Source organism: Haliotis asinina, chromosome 1 (assembly GCF_037392515.1).
Source record: "Haliotis asinina isolate JCU_RB_2024 chromosome 1, JCU_Hal_asi_v2, whole genome shotgun sequence".
Taxonomy (NCBI): domain Eukaryota; kingdom Metazoa; phylum Mollusca; class Gastropoda; order Lepetellida; family Haliotidae; genus Haliotis; species Haliotis asinina.
Genome location: NC_090280.1, coordinates 77,527,570 through 77,545,158, shown reverse-complemented (window position 1 = coordinate 77,545,158; position 17,589 = coordinate 77,527,570). Strand labels below are relative to the sequence as shown.

Here is a 17,589-nt window from a genome sequence, read left to right as displayed (position 1 = left end):
CATTAACCAAACGAACTAATTATATTTTTCGCCATGCCAGTAACTATGCACACACAAAAAACGCCCCTCCATGCCACTGAATAACATGGATGCTGCCTTATCTCTTCTCTCAGAACTGACCAGGTAGGTATAAATGTGTTTGTATTGTCCTACTCGACGTTTGTAGAGGACCGGATCTTTGAACGAGTTTCATCCTTGGCTAGTTTCGGGAATATCTAGTACTGACGAGTTTGGAAGAAAGAGAAACCACAGCACCATGAAGCTGCAACAGTCTGATCGATGTTTTGTTTTGTGAGCAACTAAACCTTGGTTGTCAGTTGCAAGACGGCACGAAGTGATTGAATTTCGCGAGGACTATTAAAGCCATTTTACCCATCACTTTACTCATTGAGGTCTTGTGACCATTTGCGATTCGCTCTACGCATATTGCGCGTTTACATCGAAGGCGGGGCTCCTATTTCACATGTGATCTGCATGGTATAGCAATTTTTCAGAATTTTAGAAATTGCTGCTGTTTTTGTATTTTAGCTACAGGACGGCGCATTGAGAAATGTTTAGTTTGGTTTCTTTGTTTTTAATGACAGAGTCCAGCATTATTCCAGCTATATGGCTTTATACAGCATTATTCCAGCTAAATGACATTATATAGCATTGTTCCGGCTATATGACGTTGTACAGCATTGTTCCAGCTATATGGTATTGTATAGCATTATTCCAACTATATGACACTGTAGAGCATTATTCCAGCTAAATGACATTATATAGCGCTGTTCCGGCTATATGTCATTGACATTGTATAACATTGTTCAAGCTATATGGCATTGTATAGCATTATTCCAGCTATGTGACATGATGTCATTATTCCAGCTATATATCATTGTATAGCGTTGTTCCAGCGGTATGACACTGTATAACATTGTTCCAGCTATGTGGCATTGTATAGCTATTTTCCAGCTATGTGGCATGATGTCATTATTACAACTGTATGGCATTATATAGCGTTGTTCCAGCTATATATCATTGTATAGCATTGTTCCAGCTGCATGACATTGTATGGCACTATTTAGTTTATATGGTTTTATACAGCATTTTTCCAGCAATATGGCATTATGAAACCTTAGACCAAGACACGAACAAAATCAAAATACATGAAAAAGCGTAAAGGTCACAGGACTTTAAAGAAAATGTTGCGCGAATCCCCAAACAAAAACCGCTCTACCTGCTAAAGTGTTATCAATACACCTGCCAAGGTGTTATCAATACACCCTGTCCTCATATTAGTGTAGGTATATTACAGTTATGCGTACGTGTTAGGTTACTAACGACTACGGGTCAACCTTACTGTCACTTTATCCGTTTCTCTCTGCCCAAACACCCATTTGAATACAAATCGTACAAGCCTATGAAATAGATCTGTGGTCAAGCATTTTACTCATAATATCAATCACTGGGCATAATCAGTCTGATATCAATCACAGTCTGGTATCAATCACAATCTGTCTGGAATCAATCACAATCAGTCCGGTATCACAATCAGTCTCGTATCAATCACAATCATTTTGGTATCAATCACAATCATTTTGGTATCAATCACAATCAGTCTGGTATCAATCACAATCAGTCTGGAATCAATCACAATCAGTCCGGTATCACAATCAGTCTCGTATCAATCACAATCATTTTGGTATCAATCACAATCATTTTGGTATCAATCACAATCAGTCTGGTATCAATCACAATCAGTCTGGAATCAATCACAATCAGTCCGGTATCACAATCAGTCTCGTATCAATCACAATCATTTTGGTATCAATCACAATCATTTTGGTATCAATCACAATCAGTCTGGTATCAATCACAATCAGTCTGGAATCAATCACAATCAGTCTGGTATCAATCACAATCAGTCTCGTATCAATCACTGTCAGTCTGGAATCAATCACAATCAGTCTGGAATCAATCACAATCAGTCTGGAATCAATCACAATCAGTCTCGTATCAATCACAATCAGTCTCGTATCAATCACTGTCAGTCTGGTATCAATCACAATCAGTCTGGAATCAATCACTGTCAGTCTGGAATCAATCACAATCAGTCTGGTATCAATCACAATCAGTCTGGTATCAATCACAATCAGTCTGGTATCAATCACAATCAGTCTGGTATCAATCACAATCAGTCTGGTATCACAATCAGTCTCGTATCAAACACTGTCAGTCTGGAATCAATCACAATCAGTCTGGTATCAATCACAGTCAGTCTGGAATCAATCACAATCAGTCTCGTATCAATCACAATCAGTCTCGTATCAATCACTGTCAGTCTGGAATCAATCACAATCAGTCTGGAATCAATCACTGTCAGTCTGGAATCAATCACAGTCAGTCTGGAATCAATCACAGTCAGTCTGGTATCAATCACAATCAGTCTGGTATCAATCACAATCAGTCTGGTACCACAATCAGTCTCGTATCAATCACTGTCAGTCTGGAATCAATCACAATCAGTCTGGAATCAATCACAGTCAGTCTGGAATCAATCACAATCAGTCTCGTATCAATCACTGTCAGTCTGGTATCAATCACAATCAGTCTGGAATCAATCACAGTCAGTCTGGAATCAATCACAGTCAGTCTGGAATCAATCACAGTCAGTCTGGTATCAATCACAATCAGTCTGGTATCAATCACTGTCAGTCTCGTATCAATCACTGTCAGTCTGGAATCAATCACAATCAGTCTCGTATCAATCACTGTCAGTCTGGAATCAATCACAATCAGTCTGGAATCAATCACAATCAGTCTGGAATCAATCACAATCAGTCTCGTATCAATCACTGTCAGTCTGGAATCAATCACAATCAGTCTGGAATCAATCACAGTCAGTCTCGTATCAATCACTGTCAGTCTGGTATCAATCACAATCAGTCTGGAATCAATCACAGTCAGTCTGGAATCAATCACAGTCAGTCTGGAATCAATCACAATCAGTCTGGAATCAATCACAATCAGTCTCGTATCAATCACTGTCAGTCTGGTATCAATCACAATCAGTCTGGAATCAATCACAGTCAGTCTGGAATCAATCACAGTCAGTCTGGAATCAATCACAGTCAGTCTGGTATCAATCACAATCAGTCTGGAATCAATCACTGTCAGTCTCGTATCAATCACTGTCAGTCTGGAATCAATCACAATCAGTCTCGCATCAATCACTGTCAGTCTGGAATCAATCACAATCAGTCTGGAATCAATCACAATCAGTCTGGAATCAATCACAATCAGTCTCGTATCAATCACTGTCAGTCTGGTATCAATCACAATCAGTCTGGAATCAATCACAGTCAGTCTGGAATCAATCACAGTCAGTCTGGAATCAATCACAATCAGTCTGGTATCAATCACAATCAGTCTGGTATCAATCACAATCAGTCTGGTATCAATCACAATCAGTCTGGTATCAATCACAGTCAGTCTGGTATCACAATCAGTCTCGTATCAATCACAATCAGTCTGGAATCAATCACAATCAGTCTGGAATCAATCACTGTCAGTCTGGTGTCAATCACTGTCAGTCTGGAATCAATCACAATCAGTCTCGTATCAATCACTGTCAGTCTGGTATCAATCACAATCAGTCTCGTATCAATCACTGTCAGTCTGGAATCAATCACAATCAGTCTCGTATCAATCACAATCAGTCTCGTATCAATCACAATCAGTCTCGTATCAATCACTGTCAGTCTGGAATCAATCACAATCAGTCTGGTATCAATCACTGTCAGTCTGGAATCAATCACTGTCAGTCTGGAATCAATCACAGTCAGTCTGGAATCAATCACAATCAGTCTCGTATCAATCACTGTCAGTCTGGAATCAATCACAGTCAGTCTGGAATCAATCACTGTCAGTCTGGAATCAATCACAATCAGTCTGGAATCAATCACAGTCAGTCTGGAATCAATCACAATCAGTCTGGAATCAATCACTGTCAGTCTGGAATCAATCACAATCAGTCTGGAATCAATCACAGTCAGTCTGGAATCAATCACAATCAGTCTGGAATCAATCACAATCAGTCTCGTATCAATCACTGTCAGTCTGGAATCAATCACAATCAGTCTGGAATCAATCACTGTCAGTCTGGAATCAATCACAATCAGTCTGGAATCAATCACAGTCAGTCTGGAATCAATCACAATCAGTCTCGTATCAATCACTGTCAGTCTGGAATCAATCACAATCAGTCTGCAATCAATCACAATCAGTCTGGAATCAATCACAATCAGTCTGGAATCAATCACAATCAGTCTCGTATCAATCACTGTCAGTCTGGAATCAATCACAATCAGTCTGGTATCAATCACAGTCAGTCTGGAATCAATCACTGTCAGTCTGGAATCAATCACAATCAGTCTGGTATCAATCACAATCAGTCTCGTATCAATCACTGTCAGTCTGGAATCAATCACAATCAGTCTGGAATCAATCACTGTCAGTCTGGAATCAATCACAATCAGTCTGGAATCAATCACAATCAGTCTGGAATCAATCACAATCAGTCTGGAATCAATCACAATCAGTCTGGAATCAATCACTGTCAGTCTGGAATCAATCACAATCAGTCTGGAATCAATCACAATCAGTCTGGAATCAATCACAGTCAGTCTCGTATCAATCACAATCAGTCTGGTATCAATCACAATCAGTCTGGAATCAATCACAGTCAGTCTGGAATCAATCACAGTCAGTCTGGAATCAATCACAATCAGTCTGGAATCAATCACAATCAGTCTCGTATCAATCACTGTCAGTCTGGTATCAATCACAATCAGTCTGGAATCAATCACAGTCAGTCTGGAATCAATCACAGTCAGTCTGGAATCAATCACAGTCAGTCTGGAATCAATCACAGTCAGTCTGGAATCAATCACAATCAGTCTCGTATCAATCACTGTCAGTCTCGTATCAATCACTGTCAGTCTGGAATCAATCACAATCAGTCTGGAATCAATCACAATCAGTCTGGAATCAATCACAATCAGTCTCGTATCAATCACTGTCAGTCTGGAATCAATCACAATCAGTCTGGAATCAATCACAGTCAGTCTGGAATCAATCACTGTCAGTCTGGAATCAATCACAATCAGTCTGGTATCAATCACAATCAGTCTCGTATCAATCACTGTCAGTCTGGAATCAATCACAATCAGTCTGGAATCAATCACTGTCAGTCTGGAATCAATCACAATCAGTCTGGAATCAATCACAATCAGTCTGGAATCAATCACAATCAGTCTGGAATCAATCACAATCAGTCTGGAATCAATCACTGTCAGTCTGGAATCAATCACAATCAGTCTGGAATCAATCACAATCAGTCTGGAATCAATCACAGTCAGTCTCGTATCAATCACTGTCAGTCTGGTATCAATCACAATCAGTCTGGAATCAATCACAGTCAGTCTGGAATCAATCACAGTCAGTCTGGAATCAATCACAATCAGTCTGGAATCAATCACAATCAGTCTCGTATCAATCACTGTCAGTCTGGTATCAATCACAATCAGTCTGGAATCAATCACAATCAGTCTGGAATCAATCACAATCAGTCTGGAATCAATCACAGTCAGTCTCGTATCAATCACTGTCAGTCTGGTATCAATCACAATCAGTCTGGAATCAATCACAGTCAGTCTGGAATCAATCACAGTCAGTCTGGAATCAATCACAATCAGTCTGGAATCAATCACAATCAGTCTCGTATCAATCACAATCAGTCTGGTATCAATCACAATCAGTCTGGTATCAATCACAATCAGTCTGGTATCAATCACAGTCAGTCTGGTATCACAATCAGTCTCGTATCAATCACAATCAGTCTGGAATCAATCACAATCAGTCTGGAATCAATCACTGTCAGTCTGGTGTCAATCACTGTCAGTCTGGAATCAATCACAATCAGTCTCGTATCAATCACTGTCAGTCTGGTATCAATCACAATCAGTCTCGTATCAATCACTGTCAGTCTGGAATCAATCACAATCAGTCTCGTATCAATCACAATCAGTCTCGTATCAATCACAATCAGTCTCGTATCAATCACTGTCAGTCTGGAATCAATCACAATCAGTCTGGTATCAATCACTGTCAGTCTGGAATCAATCACTGTCAGTCTGGAATCAATCACAGTCAGTCTGGAATCAATCACAATCAGTCTCGTATCAATCACTGTCAGTCTGGAATCAATCACAGTCAGTCTGGAATCAATCACTGTCAGTCTGGAATCAATCACAATCAGTCTGGAATCAATCACAGTCAGTCTGGAATCAATCACAATCAGTCTGGAATCAATCACTGTCAGTCTGGAATCAATCACAATCAGTCTGGAATCAATCACAGTCAGTCTGGAATCAATCACAATCAGTCTGGAATCAATCACAATCAGTCTCGTATCAATCACTGTCAGTCTGGAATCAATCACAATCAGTCTGGAATCAATCACTGTCAGTCTGGAATCAATCACAATCAGTCTGGAATCAATCACAGTCAGTCTGGAATCAATCACAATCAGTCTCGTATCAATCACTGTCAGTCTGGAATCAATCACAATCAGTCTGGAATCAATCACAATCAGTCTGGAATCAATCACAATCAGTCTGGAATCAATCACAATCAGTCTCGTATCAATCACTGTCAGTCTGGAATCAATCACAATCAGTCTGGTATCAATCACAGTCAGTCTGGAATCAATCACTGTCAGTCTGGAATCAATCACAATCAGTCTGGTATCAATCACAATCAGTCTCGTATCAATCACTGTCAGTCTGGAATCAATCACAATCAGTCTGGAATCAATCACTGTCAGTCTGGAATCAATCACAATCAGTCTGGAATCAATCACAATCAGTCTGGAATCAATCACAATCAGTCTGGAATCAATCACTGTCAGTCTGGAATCAATCACAATCAGTCTGGAATCAATCACAATCAGTCTCGTATCAATCACAATCAGTCTCGTATCAATCACAATCAGTCTGGAATCAATCACAATCAGTCTGGAATCACTCACTGTCAGTCTGGAATCAATCACAATCAGTCTGGTATCAATCACAGTCAGTCTGGAATCAATCACAATCAGTCTCGTATCAATCACTGTCAGTCTGGAATCAATCACAATCAGTCTGGTATCAATCACAGTCAGTCTGGAATCAATCACAATCAGTCTCGTATCAATCACTGTCAGTCTGGAATCAATCACAATCAGTCTGGTATCAATCACAGTCAGTCTGGAATCAATCACAATCAGTCTCGTATCAATCACTGTCAGTCTGGAATCAATCACAATCAGTCTGGTATCAATCACAATCAGTCTGGAATCACAATCAGTCTCGTATCAATCACTGTCAGTCTGGAATCAATCACAATCAGTCTCGTATCAATCACTGTCAGTCTGGAATCAATCACTGTCAGTCTGGTATCAATCACTGTCAGTCTGGAATCAATCACAATCAGTCTCGTATCAATCACTGTCAGTCTGGAATCAATCACAATCAGTCTCGTATCAATCACTGTCAGTCTGGAATCAATCACTGTCAGTCTGGTATCAATCACAATCAGTCTCGTATCAATCACTGTCAGTCTGGTGTCAATCACTGTCAGTCTGGAATCAATCACAATCAGTCTCGTATCAATCACTGTCAGTCTGGAATCAATCACAATCAGTCTGGTATCAATCACAATCAGTCTGGTATCACTCACTGTCAGTCTGGAATCAATCACAATCAGTCTGGTATCAATCACAGTCAGTCTGGAATCACTCACTGTCAGTCTGGAATCAATCACAATCAGTCTGGTATCAATCACAATCAGTCTGGAATCACTCACTGTCAGTCTGGAATCAATCACAATCAGTCTGGTATCAATCACAATCAGTCTGGTATCACTCACTGTCAGTCTGGAATCAATCACAATCAGTCTGGTATCAATCACAGTCAGTCTGGTATCACTCACTGTCAGTCTGGAATCAATCACAATCAGTCTGGTATCAATCACAATCAGTCTGGAATCACTCACTGTCAGTCTGGAATCAATCACAATCAGTCTGGTATCAATCACAGTCAGTCTGGAATCAATCACAATCAGTCTCGTATCAATCACTGTCAGTCTGGAATCAATCACAATCAGTCTGGAATCAATCACAGTCAGTCTGGAATCAATCACAATCAGTCTCGTATCAATCACTGTCAGTCTGGAATCAATCACAATCAGTCTGGTATCAATCACAGTCAGTCTGGAATCAATCACAATCAGTCTCGTATCAATCACTGTCAGTCTGGAATCAATCACAATCAGTCTGGTATCAATCACAATCAGTCTGGAATCACAATCAGTCTCGTATCAATCACTGTCAGTCTGGAATCAATCACAATCAGTCTCGTATCAATCACTGTCAGTCTGGAATCAATCACTGTCAGTCTGGTATCAATCACTGTCAGTCTGGAATCAATCACAATCAGTCTCGTATCAATCACTGTCAGTCTGGAATCAATCACAATCAGTCTCGTATCAATCACTGTCAGTCTGGTGTCAATCACTGTCAGTCTGGAATCAATCACAATCAGTCTCGTATCAATCACTGTCAGTCTGGAATCAATCACAATCAGTCTGGTATCAATCACAATCAGTCTCGTATCAATCACTGTCAGTCTGGTGTCAATCACTGTCAGTCTGGAATCAATCACAATCAGTCTCGTATCAATCACTGTCAGTCTGGAATCAATCACAATCAGTCTGGTATCAATCACAATCAGTCTCGTATCAATCACTGTCAGTCTGGAATCAATCACTGTCAGTCTGGTATCAATCACAATCAGTCTCGTATCAATCACTGTCAGTCTGGTGTCAATCACTGTCAGTCTGGAATCAATCACAATCAGTCTCGTATCAATCACTGTCAGTCTGGAATCAATCACAATCAGTCTGGTATCAATCACAATCAGTCTCGTATCAATCACTGTCAGTCTGGAATCAATCACAATCAGTCTGGTATCAATCACAATCAGTCTGGTATCACAATCAGTCTCGTATCAATCACTGTCAGTCTGGAATCAATCACAATCAGTCTCGTGTCAATCACAATCAGTCTCGTATCAATCACAATCAGTCTGGAATCAATCACAATCAGTCTCGTATCAATCACTGTCAGTCTGGAATCAATCACAATCAGTCTGGTATCACAATCAGTCTCGTATCAATCACTGTCAGTCTGGAATCAATCACAATCAGTCTGGTATCAATCACTGTCAGTCTGGAATCAATCACAATCAGTCTGGTATCAATCACAGTCAGTCTCGTATCAATCACAATCAGTCTCGTATCAATCACAATCAGTCTGGAATCAATCACAATCAGTCTCGTATCAATCACTGTCAGTCTGGAATCAATCACAATCAGTCTGGTATCAATCACAGTCAGTCTGGAATCAATCACAATCAGTCTCGTATCAATCACAATCAGTCTGGTATCAATCACAATCAGTCTGGAATCAATCACAATCAGTCTGGAATCAATCACTGTCAGTCTGGAATCAATCACAATCAGTCTGGTATCAATCACAGTCAGTCTGGAATCAATCACAATCAGTCTGGTATCAATCACTGTCAGTCTGGAATCAATCACTGTCAGTCTGGAATCAATCACTGTCAGTCTGGAATCAATCACAATCAGTCTGGAATCAATCACTGTCAGTCTGGAATCAATCACTGTCAGTCTGGAATCAATCACAGTCAGTCTGGAATCAATCACAATCAGTCTGGAATCAATCACAATCAGTCTGGAATCAATCACTGTCAGTCTGGAATCAATCACAATCAGTCTGGAATCAATCACAGTCAGTCTGGAATCAATCACAATCAGTCTGGTCAGTTCGATTATTTACAGCCAGTAGCCGTCATAATCCTAGTCTAGTGCGACATAAAATAACAAATAAAAACAAATCAAAATCAAAATCACTTCAATTACTGAATTTATGACGTAAGTATACGCAAACCGTATTGGGTTTTTACCAAGTCATTATCAGACGTCCTTATTCTGAAACGTGAGCTGCTCGTTTACTGTTGTCCACGAGCTGTGCCAGAACTGCTCTGGGAACAGTTCCATGTTTGTTCTGACGCAGACCAGATAACGTGTTCTTTGCCAGGCACGTACCAACCACACCCAAAATCTGCTATTTTACAATCAGGACTTGGACGTTTCACCAGGGAGGGAAGTCTAATAACATTAAGGCTAGGCCTTGGCAATCCACAGTTTCGGTCACGTCGCTTCACCACGTCTACGTGTTATGGCTCAAAGATCCTAACTTCCAGCACATGAAAACTGAATGCTTTTGGGTAAAGAGTGTACACGTACTCAACAGTCTATTTACTGCCGGGGCGGCGGGGTAGACTAGGAGTTAAGGTATTCGCTTGAAGCCTATTTCTGATATTGCTGGAATATTGCTAAAATAGTATTAAAACTAAACGCACAACTTGCCCACCACACTATATAATGCCAACAAACCACAGAAGGTAAACTGATGAAGTTCATTAGTTCATCAGTTCATCATCCTGCTGGGGTGCCATACAAAATGGTTTTACCGGCGTTGCGGAAATATGCGAGTGTGGACCAGACAATCTAGTGATCAACAATATGAACATCGATCTACGCAGTTGGGATGCCATCACATTTGTCAACCAAGCTAGCTAACCTGACCACTCGATCCTTTTAATTATCTTTTTCGACAACCAGGGGTTACTGAAGATCAACACAAATGACGTTCACAACTGTATGGGAATATCGTGTTTGGGAAGCTGTGTCTATTAGAGCCTGACCACACGATCCCGTTAGTCGTCACTCGCAACAAACATGGGTTTCCTACCAAGGCTTACCCGGATCTTTAAGGGTCAGAATGTTCTGGTTCCTCAATCCACAACGCCGCGTCACTGCTTCGGTTGCTGCTGACTTTTGAACGTTTGTAAACAACTGAAACAATGAATTTAGCTATGTATGACGAACGTGTGTATACATTAATTTGGCTACAGGTTTGAAGAAAAGATGCAATGAGAAACAAATTTTAGTGACTGCAACATTGATCGACCTATGGTCAGAATGATCCGGCCTCGCTGATAGCGTGTCATCATACCCTGCATGGGTCGTTGCTCACAATATTGCTCACTAGATCGTTTATTTGTCCATTTGTATATTGTTTATGCACACTCAAAACGCTTTAGCAATGTCTAGAGTTAGAGGTGGTTGTTTAACAGATAAATCTTCAGGTGGGCTTGAATGAAGAGACAAGTGTTCCTCTAATTTTCCTTCTTCTCAGGCATAGCTTGTGAAACCAATGGAACAATTAACGTAACACTTGTGCTTTCTTCCGAGCCCTTATTTTCTTCCTTCATTATATTTACCCACCGACATCATAACTGTAACATCGCTAAACAAACAAACACACAAACACAAATAACTAGGATAACAGGACTTCGGACAGGGCAACAGAGGGCATAATTAAAATACGGTACAGAATCCACACATACGTTCAATATTGTTCCGAAACATAGCTTACTCTGCCAGAGTGCCCACTACCTTCAACTCAATCCATGGCGCCATATCCTGGGGAAATATGGAAGAGTTTTCAAGCAGGAATCGCGTACAAACTGCACAATATCATATCGTTTCTATTTTCCTTTCTAGCCTGGGGTTAAACAGTGGGGACCAAAAACGTAATTCTTACAGAAACCTATTAGTACCTGTCGCGGTCTTGCAGGAACAAATTGGTCTGTCGAGACCTGACGGATGGCCACAGAACGGATTAATGAAACCACGTCACCATAGTCATTCAAGGGCAGGATAATGGTTGTCGATAAGAGAAAAACTCTCCACCTCAAGGGTAAGGAATATTACCATATTTGGTCACTTTCCAGACTGAACGGTTAAAGGAATTGGACTTTGGTATGACCCAATTTTGTTTTGTGTTATGAGAATGTTGAGTGGTGATTGACTCAAGTGTTTTGAGGTTGATATGAAATTATGATGTGTATTTATCTTCACTGAATAGGTCAAACTGTTGGATTACTCGTTTATAATTGTTTGGTTACTCCTGTTGTGTTTGGGATTACACTTTCTCAGTTTACTGTTTCTTGGGTTGAGTTCCATCCTGGATTCGAACCCACAGTCACAGAGTCGGACACCTCGTCACCAGCCGACAAAGTAAGCCATCTAGCCCACTCAGCCACCGCAGTTTCTACAAATAATTCTTAATATTTGTCGATTTCAAACATAAATAACTGTTTGACTGTACATGACCACTACGTTACGATGCACGCCAGGGTCTGGAAATACAGAGTTATCGCCAGACCATTCAGAGTAGGTCACACAGAATGTAGGCGACCAGTACATCCCTACACCATTGACACTTTTGTGCCTCGTCTATTTCTTAACATTCTATTCGAAACGATTCGTACATTTAAAGCTAAAACCGATTTTGGTAACATTGCATTCAGCCAAGCAGGCGGTCAATGCCAAAGTTTCCCTGGGATTGACACTTAACAGAAGAAATTAACGCCCGAAAACCTTTATCAGATTTCCCTGGAGAATTTCAGTTCCAGGTTCCTGGAAGTCTTGGAGAACCGTAATTACTGTGTCAGTCCGTGCTCTCGGTTGGGAAAATTGGCCAAGATGCTTTTCACATGCGCACGTAACTGGTGTTGGTTGAAGAATTCAATTCCAGAGGTTACGAATCGATGGATGAGTTTTTAATGGTTACTGGTCAGCCCCGTGGTTCCAAGAAGGATCAGAGGACATTGAGGGCGATCAACTTGAGTAAAGTGGTGGATATGAATTGAAAAGAAGTTTTGCGGAGCATGTGACCTAGGGCTTCTCATTATTGTCACCTAATTTTCATATCTTGGGGTGAAATGAATTTAACTTGCATACAGTATCAAGTAATATTGCAAGACCTAATCGAATCTAAGACAAGGGCACTATAAAATACATTCATATTCTATTTTGAGATTATACGTGTGAAAGCTGTTACGTTGTCACATGATATGACGTGAGACCGCTGGTATTAGGGGTTAAAAAGGTCTGTAAGACGCCATGGATGTCGCAAGGGGCCATTTAATGGATCCTTCAGTCAGTCTCGGTGACGTGCATGTCATCGTATCCTGATTGTTTTGTGCCAGTAAAAACATCTATCAGTGAATTGTCTGGTTCAAACTCGATGATTTACCGGCTGCCGTTATTCAAGTGTGATGCATGTTGTTGTTTATTTTGGTGTTTGAATATAAATCTTTCTGCATTTTCTTGTTCTGATTTGGTATTCACAAATACACGCAGAGGCACGTCAAGTGTTATGTAACACGTTTAGTGGCAAAGGCCTCTTAGATAAAATATTGTCAGTGTTCTTAATTTGGTATAGAGGGATATCAGTGGTTTGAGCAAACAGAACTTAAATTAAATTCTTTTGTTGTTTTTCTTTTCCTATTCCAATCGCGTAGATTGATGCTGGCGATGCTCACTTTATTGTCTTGTCGAGAGTCGATTATTTACAGACCGTCGCCATGTAGCTGGAATATTGCCAAACAACAAACAAGCAGATCTTGAAATTTTACATTCAAGCAAGTGTTTTTGGTTTTTGAAAATCTACAATGTATTTATTCCACATGTCTCTAATAATGTCAGTGAATTCAAAGAAATTCTTACTTCAATGCTTAAAGGTCAATCACTGGGACTACAACGCGATGCTATTGCTGGAATACTGTTGAGTGCGGCGTAAAACCTCAACCACTCACTCACTCACTCATTCACAGAACCTAAATTTGGCTGTGCTGGATCCAGCTATGTATACCCAGTCCAAAAGTCATGTATTAGGCGTCAAGCCAAGATTTGATCGTTCGTTGCATGGTTTGGGCATAGCTCTTCCCCTTCGATCCCTGGTCAAAGGTTTTCCATCGCAGCATGCACATTTGACAAGATTTAAGAGCTTAAACGTGGAAAACGTTTCTTTGCATGTGTAATCTACCGATTTGATATTCTAGATTGATTTTTGTACATTTTGATATCAACGACGGTCTTGACTGATGGATCGCGTGACTATTCCAGAAATGTCCCTCCAAGAGTCCTTGATGTTATCATAGAAACTATTTGGTGAGAATAATGCTTATCTATTTTCGGATAAAACTACTAGAGGCGTTTCTCAAAACAAATTATCTCGTCGACTCCGTGCATAGTGAAATTATCTACTGCCGTTCGTTCTTATGGGTCATTATTTCCTCAATATTGTTTCCATAACAACCATTGAAAAGTAAAAGAGACGAACGTGATTATAATCACCCAAGTTCGAGAAAACACGACTTCTGTGAATGATTTCAGTGTCGTGCCTTAAGTAAGCAATTCCCCTGACAACTAATTAGATAGACGATGGTGTTTCGCAAACATCCTCTTAGTAATAGAACGTTGTCACGAAAACCATATGCGGCATGATTAAATATTCGTTATATCTTTATAACGGGCTATTTTTACATCAGAACTGGGCCTCCTGGCGATTGGAAATAATTCATAACTTCAGTATAACGCCAGTGCCGTTAAGCACATTCAGCGGATGGAAGATTTATCTTTTCTTTGCTTTAAATGTCAAACATCTATTGTGTTCGTTGTCATAAATCTCACTAAAATATCTAATAACTTTGTATAGTTAATGTGTTTCGGACATAAATCATTTGTGATTCTACTTTCAAGAATTTCGCCTCTCCGTCTTTGGCCAACCGCTCGTTTCTTAATGCTGTACGTTTTCAGCTGAAAAAGTTTACAGATTGGTGCGATGCAGTTACTTAAAACTGCTTTTTTTCCTCCCCCATTACGCTAAACATGATCCTTCTTTTGCAAAAATGCTTTCACAACGAGGTCAATGTAATTGCTTTCTTCCATTTGAAATACAAAGACCATATATAACCAGTCTCGGTTACATTTTCTCACACCAGCTGGGATAGAACAAGAAAATAAGTGTCTGCTGGTGCGATCTCCGAAATACTCTGACATTACGAATTGGATAATCCTAGAAAAAATATTGTTTAGTTTGTTTTTCTCCTCCTTTGTTTTGTCAGAGACGCTAATGCAACAACGGGGTTTCTAATGACTGATCGGCTCTCCTCTAATCTTGTTTACCACCTCATGGTAACCAGGGCAACGCTCATGTACCGTAATTTCATTCGATAATCAACACTGTGGGTAATGTAAATGTATAGTAATTCGATAATGAGCAGCTAACCTTTCACCGTTAGGTCATTACATGACCGGCCGAGAGATTACGAAGTTTTCTTCAGCCACTAGGTCTTACGTCGTCCAGTATCGGTCAGCCATCTTGGAAATAGCCCTGCATTGTTACGGGTTTGACGCGTGAACACGGGGTGTAATTATCTAGCTGTTGAACAAATCCACTCTCAACTTAAGCCCTACGTTATGAGGGTCTTTGGCGTCCTTTGGTTAAACTTTAAAAAATATAAAAACCCTTGGATCGTTAGAAATCAATATTGATCAGAGAAATATAATCAACTCCCATGTACACTATGCGGTCTAATGTTCCATTTGAATCTCAGTCAGTTGGTGTTGCTTTCATATTTACCATTGGAATGTCAATGCGGAGGTAGATGGAGAATATGGCACTCGCTGACTTGGTTGTCACATGTCATCGTATCCCAATTGCTGAGATGGACGACAATGTTGTTGATCATTGGATTCTTTGGTCCAAACTCGATTATTTACAGACCGCAGCGATATATCTGTCATATTGCTGCGTGCAGCGCTAAACAACAAACAAACAAAAACTATATATTTTCTGATGTCCAAGGGACACACCTCTGAAAAACGAAATTCAGGTGCCTGAGACGTGGCCACTAGTGACGCCAAATAATAAATTTGTTCCAATACGCCTCTTACGAAATGCATTGGTTGCTGAAGGCCAATTCTAACCCGGATATTCAAGGGCTCATACTCGATTGTAACTAAACATATAGAACTATAGACACCAAAGGATGGAGCAGCTCAAAAACGCTTAGGAAACGTTGATACAAACATCGTTTGAGCAAGAGTAGCATGGAGCTCTTCCATGTAGAAAGGAAGTAGTATAATTAATTTTACTACTAAAGGGGGATCTCGGTTGTAACAGAAACGTAGAAACTAACGAAGCGAGGTAGTATTATCCAAACAATATCACGTCGGGGGACATCAGAAATGGGTTTCATAGTGCTATGAGGGAACTGAACCGCTGTTTTCGGCGTGGTCAGGGAACAAATAGGATACACCGGATCTAGCTACCCTCAACGGTTGGTGCTGCTGGAGAATTGCTCGGTATACAAGGAACTTTGACTATTGGACAGGGGAACCTTCGTTTGTCGTGTCCAACACATTGTAACCATCCGATCTTCGTCAAATCTGCTCTTGTGACAAGCTCGCGGTATTGAATAACATCGACCTGTTCATACCGACGAGAGCAGTCTAAAGAATCCATTGCAGATTCATTGGCGCCTATGTTTACATTCAATAAAGGCATGTATTTTAAGAAACGTATTTACGTCAGTGATTCCGTTTACCAGTGAAATAGGCCTCAAGGTTCTGCAACTCACCTAAACATTTCCGCGATATTGGAAAATCATTTGAAAGCTCATTCATAGGTATGAGAATGTTGACTATATGAATACAGAACAGATGTTCCTAGGCCAAGGACATCACCACATCATGTCCTTTTCTCGAACACCTGGTGCTCTGACCTACTGATAGTGATCAGGCATGTAACTTTCCCCATCTAATGGAATCTAATGCACCTCATCTAATGCACACTTACACAGTGACTCCGCATCAGGGACCACAGAATGACACCTCACCAATAAAACTAGACAGAACCTCAGTCTGAACATACACACACACACACACACACACACACACACACACACACACACACACACACATATATATATATATATATATATATATATATAGATAGATAGATAGATAGATATAGATATAATTAATTAATTTTGACAGTAACCAATAAACCCGTTCCATTTGAATCGAAAGGGTGTCCCAGTCAGATGAAGAACTTGAGGAAACCTAGACTTGCTTCATTAAGGGCCTCGACATTGCAGAGAGACCTACGCAGTAGGGAAATAATGTGGCTGAGGGACTGTAGACAGACTAGAATACAACATATTGCGTACAAATGTAATATATAGAGAAAGAGACTCTTGAGTAATGGTTTTACTTATGTGAATTAGCATACATGTACAGCGTAGGCTGTCTTTTTTACTTTGTATCTTTCCCAAACCGCCGGTACATATGTTTCCCTGGTTGGAAGAATATAGCTATAATCTTGATATATAACATCCGTTACTTAATACTCTTATATCAGGTTCCCGTTGCAATCCCAGGAATTCCACGTGGAGTTGATTACGAACGTGCTGGGCATGGGTTAACAGCATAAATCCCTCTTTTTCCCTCAAGGCACTTAGTGATTTGCAGTTGTGGATCTATGACAATATTGTTTAAACTCCAGTA

The 17,589-nt window shown here is 40.2% G+C and overlaps 1 protein-coding gene across 1 annotated transcript in view; it reads left to right on the top strand.

The window, feature by feature from the left end:
- The window catches only part of LOC137297609 (protein unc-93 homolog A-like), a 91,301-nt gene that overhangs the window by 14,441 nt on the left and 59,271 nt on the right, over positions 1-17,589 (top strand). The gene's annotated exons all lie outside the window — the stretch shown is intronic.